This window comes from Triticum dicoccoides, chromosome 5B, assembly GCF_002162155.2.
Source record: "Triticum dicoccoides isolate Atlit2015 ecotype Zavitan chromosome 5B, WEW_v2.0, whole genome shotgun sequence".
Classification (NCBI taxonomy): Eukaryota; Viridiplantae; Streptophyta; class Magnoliopsida; order Poales; family Poaceae; genus Triticum; species Triticum dicoccoides.
In genome coordinates this window covers 671,692,060-671,699,033 of record NC_041389.1, presented here as the reverse complement: position 1 = coordinate 671,699,033, position 6,974 = coordinate 671,692,060, and positions in this window count along the sequence as shown.

The following is a 6,974-nucleotide window of genomic DNA, read 5'->3' as shown; positions in this document are numbered from 1 at the left end:
GTCAGCGCGGCGAGGAGCGGGGGGGGGGGTGGTTTGCTGGCGAGTCGCCGCCGGCACGTGGAGGTCCCTGGGGGCGAAGACCTGTGATTCGGGGTGGCCGGGCCAGATCTGGGCCTTGGCAGGCTGAGTCTCGTCGTCATCGCTTCGGGGCGTTACGATGCCGCCGGCCGGGCGCATGGGTGGTGACCAGCGCGGATCTGCTGCACCGCTGCCTCGCGTTTGGCGCGGCTAGCACCGCCGTGGGCGTGTTGTCCAGATCTAGGCTCGCGCGGGTGAGGGCGCGGTGTTGCTGCGCCATGGCGTGGGCGCGCGAGAAGATGCGGGATATGAATGGTACCCTTGCTCGGTGTTGCATCCTTCTGTTGGTAGTTCGGCAAGCTCGACGCTGCTTCGCGTGGGAGGACGAGATGGTGGTGTTGGGGAACGTTGCATAAAATAAAAAATTTCCTATGTTCACCATGATCAATCTATGAGTTCATCTAGCAACGAGAGAGAGAAGTGCATCTACATGCCCTTGTAGATCGCGTGCGGAAGCGTTCAAGAGAACGGGGTTGAGGGAGTCGTTCTCGTCGTGATCCAAATCACCGGAGATCCTAGCGCCGAACGGATGGCACCTCCGCGTTCAACACACATACGGTCAGCGTGACGTCTCCTCCTTGATCCAGCAAGGGGGGGGGAGGAGAGGTTGATGAAGATCCAGCAGGACGACGGCGTGGTGGTGGATGCGGCAGGGCTCCGGCAGGGCTTCGCTAAGCAACTACGGGAGGAGGAGGTGTAGTAGGGAGGGGAGGGAGGCGCCAGGGTGTTTTATGCGACTGCCCTCCCACCCCTTCTTTATATAGGGACCCCCAGGGGGGCGCCGGCCCTAGAGATGGGATCTCTAGGGGGGCGGCGGCCAAGGGGGGTGGAGTGCCCCCCAAGGCAAGTGGAGGCGCCCCCTCCCTTAGGGTTCCCAACCCTAGGCGCAGAGGGGGGCCCGGGGGGGGGCACCAGCCCACTAGGGGCTGGTTCCCCTCCCACTTCAGCCCATGGGCCCCTCCGGGATAGGTGGCCCCACCCGGTGGACCCCCGGGACCCTTCCGGTGGTCCCGGTACAATATCGGTGGACCCCGAAACTTTTCCGATGGCTGAAACTCCACTTCCCATATATAATTCTTTACCTCCGGACCATTCCAGAACTCCTCGCGACATTCGGGATCTCATCCGGGACTTCCAAAAACTTTTGGTTTGCTGCATACTCATATTCATACAACCCTAGCGTCACCGAACCTTAAGTGTGTAGACCCTACGGGTTCGGGAGACATCCAGTCATGACCGAGATGGTTCTCCGGTCAATAACCAACAGCGGGATCTGGATACCCATGTTGGCTCCCACATAAACCTCGATGATCTCATCGGATGAACCACGATGTCGAGGATTTAAGCAACCCCGTATACAATTCCCTTTGTCAATCGGTACGTTACTTGCCCGAGATTCGATCATCGGTATCCCAATACCTCGTTCAATCTCGTTACCGGCAAGTCACTTTACTCGTACCGTAATGCATTATCCCGTGACCAGACACTTGGTCACTTTGAGCTCATTATGATGATGCATTACCGAGTGGGCCCAGAGATACCTCTCCGTCATACGGAGTGACAAATCCCAATCTCGATCCGTGTCAACCCAACAGACACTTTCGGAGATACCTGTAGTGCACCTTTATAGCCACCCAGTTACGTTGTGACGTTTGGTACACCCAAAGCATTCCTACGGTGTCCGGGAGTTACACGATCTCATGGTCTAAGGAAAAGATACTTGGCATTGGAAAAGCTCTAGCAAACGAACTACACGATCTTTGTGCTATGCTTAGGATTGGGTATTGTCCATCACATCATTCTCCTAATGATGTGATCCCGTTATCAATGACATGCAATGTCCATAGTCAGGAAACCATGACTATCTGTTGATCAACGAGCTAGTCAATTAGAGGCTCGCTAGGGACATGTTGTGGTCTAAGTATTCACACGTGTATTACGATTTCCGGATAATACAATTATAGCATGAATAAAAGACAATTATCATAAACAAGGAAATATAATAATAATCCTTTTATTATTGCCTCTAGGGCATATTTCCAACAGTCTCCCACTTGCACTAGAGTCAATAATCTAGTTACATTGTGACTAATCGAACACCCATAGAGTTCTGGTGTTGATCATGTTTTGCTCGCGGAAGAGGTTTAGTCAACGGATCTGCGACATTCAGATCTGTATGTACTTTGCAAATATCTATGTCTCCATCTTGAACATTTTCACGGATGGAGTTGAAACGACGCTTGATTTGCCTGGTCTTCTTGTGAAATCTGGGCTCCTTAGCAAGGGCAATAGCTCCAGTGTTGTCACAGAAGAGAGTGATTGGCCCCGACGCATTGGGTATGACTCCTAGGTCGGTGATGAACTCCTTCATCCATATTGCTTCATGCGCTGCCTCCGAGGCTGCCATGTATTCCGCTTCACATGTAGATCCCGCCACGACGCTCTGCTTGCAACTGCACCAGCTTACTGCTCCACGATTCAACATATACATGTATCCGGTTTGTGACTTAGAGTCATCCAGATCTGTGTCGAAGCTAGCGTCGACGTAACCCTTTACGATGAGCTCTTCGTCACCTCCATAAACGAGAAACATGTCCTTTGTCCTTTTTAGGTACTTCAGGATATTCTTGACCGCTGTCCAGTGTTCCTTGCCGGGATTACTTTGGTACCTTCCTACCAAACTTACGACAAGGTTTATATCAGGTCTGGTACACAACATGGCATACATAATAGATCCTATGGCTGAGGCATAGGGGATGACACTCATCTCTTCTTTATCTTTTGCCGTGGTCGGGCATTGAGCCGAGCTCAATCTCACACCTTGCAATACAGGCAAGAGCCCTTTCTTGGACTGATCCATTTTGAACTTATTCAAAATCTTATCAAGGTATGTGCTTTGTGAAAGACCTATGAGGCGTCTCGATCTATCCCTATAGATCTTGATGCCTAATATGTACGCAGCTTCTCCAAGGTCCATCATTGAAAAACACTTATTCAAGTAGGCCTTAATGTTGTAGAAAAGTTCTATATCATTTCCCATCAAAAGTATGTCATCTACATATAATATGAGAAATGCTACAGAGCTCCCACTCACTTTCTTGTAAACGCAGGCTTCTCCTTAAGTCTGCATAAACCCAAACGCTTTGATCATCTCATCAAAGCGAATGTTCCAACTCCGAGATGCTTGCACCAACCCATAAATGGATCGCTGGAGCTTGCATACCTTGTTAGCATTCCTAGGATCGACAAAACCTTCTGGCTGCATCATATACAGTTCTTCCTTAAGATAGCCGTTAAGGAATGCCGTTTTGACATCCATCTGCCATATCTCATAATCATAGTATGCGGCAATTGCTAACATGATTCGGACGGACTTCAGCTTCGCTACGGGAGAGAAAGTCTCATCGTAGTCAACCCCTTGAACTTGTCGATAACCCTTAGTGACAAGTCGAGCTTTATAGATGGTAACATTACCATCCGCGTCTGTCTTCTTCTTAAAGATCCATTTGTTTTCTATCGCTCGCCGATCATCGGGCAAGTCTGTCAAAGTCCATACTTTGTTTTCATACATGGATTCTATCTCGGATTGCATGGCTTCAAGCCATTGGTTGGAATTTGGGCCCGCCATTGCTTCTTCATAGTTCGAAGGTTCACCGTTGTCTAACAACATGATTTCCAGGACAGGGTTGCCATACCACTCTGGTGTGGCACGTGTCCTTGGGACCTACGAAGTTCAGTAGCAACTTGATCCGAAGTACCTTGATCATCATCATTAATTTCCTCTCCAGTCGGTGTAGGCACCACAGGAACATTTTCCTGAGCTGCACTACTTTCCGGTTCTAGAGGTAGTACTTCATCGAGTTCTACTTTCCTCCCACTTACTCCTTTCGTGAGAAACTCTTTTTCCAAAAAGGATCTGTTCTTGGCAATAAAGATCTTGCCTTCGGATCTAAGGTAGAAGGTATACCCAATGGTTTCCTTAGGGTATCCTATGAAGACGCATTTTTCTGACTTGGGTTTGAGCTTTTCAGGTTGAAGTTTCTTGACATAAGCATCGCATCCCCAAACTTTAAGAAACGACAGCTTATGTTTCTTTCCAAACCATAATTCATACGGTGTCGTCTCAATGGATTTAGAGGGAGCCCTATTTAAAGTGAATGTAGCTGTCTCTAGAGTGTATCCCCAAAATGATAGCGGTAAATTGGTAAGAGACATCATAGATCGCACCATATCCAATAGAATGCGATTACGATGTTCGGACAAACCGTTACGCTGAGGTGTTCCAGGTGGCGTGAGTTGTGAAACGATTCCACATTTTCTTAAGTGCGTACCAAATTCGTGACTTAAATATTCTCCTCCACGATCTGATCGTAAGAAGTTTATTTTTCGATCACGTTGATTCTCTACTTCATTCTGAAATTCCTTGAACTTTTCAAAGGTCTCAGACTTGTGTTACATCAAGTAGACATACCCATATCTACTTAAGTCATCAGTGAGAGTGAGAACATAACGATATCCTCCGCGAGCCTCGACGCTCATTGGACCACACACATCAGTATGTATGATTTCCAATAAGTTGGTTGCTCGCTCCATTGTTCCGGAGAATGGAGTCTTGGTCATTTTGCCCATGAGGCATGGTTCGCATGTGTCAAATGATTCATAATCGAGAGACTCTAAAAGTCCATCAGCATGGAGCTTCTTCATGCGCTTGACACCAATATGACCAAGGCAGCAGTGCCACAAGTATGTGAGACTATCGTTATCAACTTTACATCTTTTGGTATTCACACTATGAATATGTGTAACATTACGTTCGAGATTCATTAAGAATAAACCATTGACCATCGGGGCATGACCATAAAACATATCTCTCATATAAATAGAACAACCATTATTCTCGGATTTAAATGAGTAGCCATCTCGCATTAAACGAGATCCAGATACAATGTTCATGCTCAAACTTGGCACTAAATAACAATTATTGAGGTTTAAAACTAATCCCGTAGGTAAATGTAGAGGTAGTGTGCCGACGGCGATCACATCGACCTTGGAACCATTCCCGACGCGCATCGTCACCTCGTCCTTCGCCAGTCTCCGCTTATTCCGTAGCTCCTGTTGTGAGTTACAAATGTGAGCAATGGCACCGGTATCAAATACCCAGGAGTAACTACGAGTACTGGTAAGGTACACATCAATTACATGTATATCAAATATACCTTTAGTGTTGCCGGCCTTCTTGTCCATTAAGTATTTGGGGCAGTTCTGCTTCCAGTGACCCTTCCCTTTGCAATAAAAACACTCAGTCTCGGGCTTGGGTCCATTCTTTGACTTCTTCCCGGCAACTGGCTTACCGGGCGCGGCAACATCTTTGCCGTCCTTCTTGAAGTTCTTCTTACCCTTGCCCTTCTTGAACTTGGTGGTTTTATTGACCATCAACACTTGATGTTCTTTCTTGATTTCTACCTCTGCTGACTTCAGCATTGAAAATACTTCAGCAATAGTTTTCACCATCCCCTGCATATTGTAGTTCATCACAAAGCTCTTGTAGCTCGGTGGGAGCGACTGAAGGATTCTGTCAATGACCGCCTCGTCCGGGAGGTTAATGTCCAGCTGGGACAGGCGGTTGTGCAACCCAGACATTTTGAGTACGTGCTCACTGACAGAACTGTTTTCCTCCATCTTACAACTATAGAACTTATCAGAGACTTCATATCTCTTGACCCGGGCATGAGCTTGGAAAACCATTTTCAGCTCCTCGAAAATCTCATATGCTCCATGTTGCTCAAAACGCTTTTGGAGCCCCGGTTCTAAGCTGTAAAGCATGCCGCACTGAACGAGGGAGTAATCATCAACACGTGACTGCCAAGCGTTCATAACGTCTTGGTTCTCTGGGATGGGTGCTTCACCTAGCGGTCCTTCTAGGACATATGCTTTCTTGGCAGCTATGAGGATGATCCTCAGGTTCCGGACCCAGTCCGTATAGTTGCTACCATCATCTTTTAGCTTGGTTTTCTCTAGGAATGCGTTGAAGTTCATGTTGACATGAGCGTTGGCCATTTGATCTACAAGACATATTTTGCAAAAGATTTTAGACTATGTTCATGATAATTAAGTTCATCTAATCAAATTATTTAATGAACTCCCACTCAGATTTGACATCCCTCTAGTCATCTAAGTGTTACATGATCCGAGTCGACTAGGCCGTGTCCGATCATCACGTGAGACGGACTAGTCATCATCGGTGAACATCTCCATGTTGATCATATCTTCCATACGACTCATGTTCGACCTTTCGGTCTCTGTGTTCCGAGGTCATGTCTGTACATGCTGGGCTCGTCAAGTTAACCCTAAGTGTTTTTGCATGTGTAAAATTGTCTTACACCCGTTGTATGTGAACATAAGGATCTATCACACCCGATCATCACGTGGTGCTTCGAAACGACGAACTTTAGCAACGGCACACAGTTAGGGGGAACACTTTCTTGAAATTATTACAAGGGATCATCTTATTTACTACCGTCGTTCTAAGTAAACAAGATGCATAAATATAATAAACATCACATGCAATTATATAGTAGTGACATGATATGGCCAATATCATATAGCTCCTTTGATCTCCATCTTCGGGGCTCCATGATCATCTTTGTCACCGGCATGACACCATGATCTCCATCATCATGACCTCCATCATCGTATCTCCATGAAGTTGCTCGCCAACTATTACTTCTACTACTATGGCTAACGGTTTAGCAATAAAGCAAAGTAATTACATGGCGTTAAATCATTGACACGCAGGTCATACAATAATTAAGACAACTCATATGGCTCCTGCCGGTTGTCATACTCATCGACATGCAAGTCGTGATTCCTATTACAAGAACATGGTCTCATACATC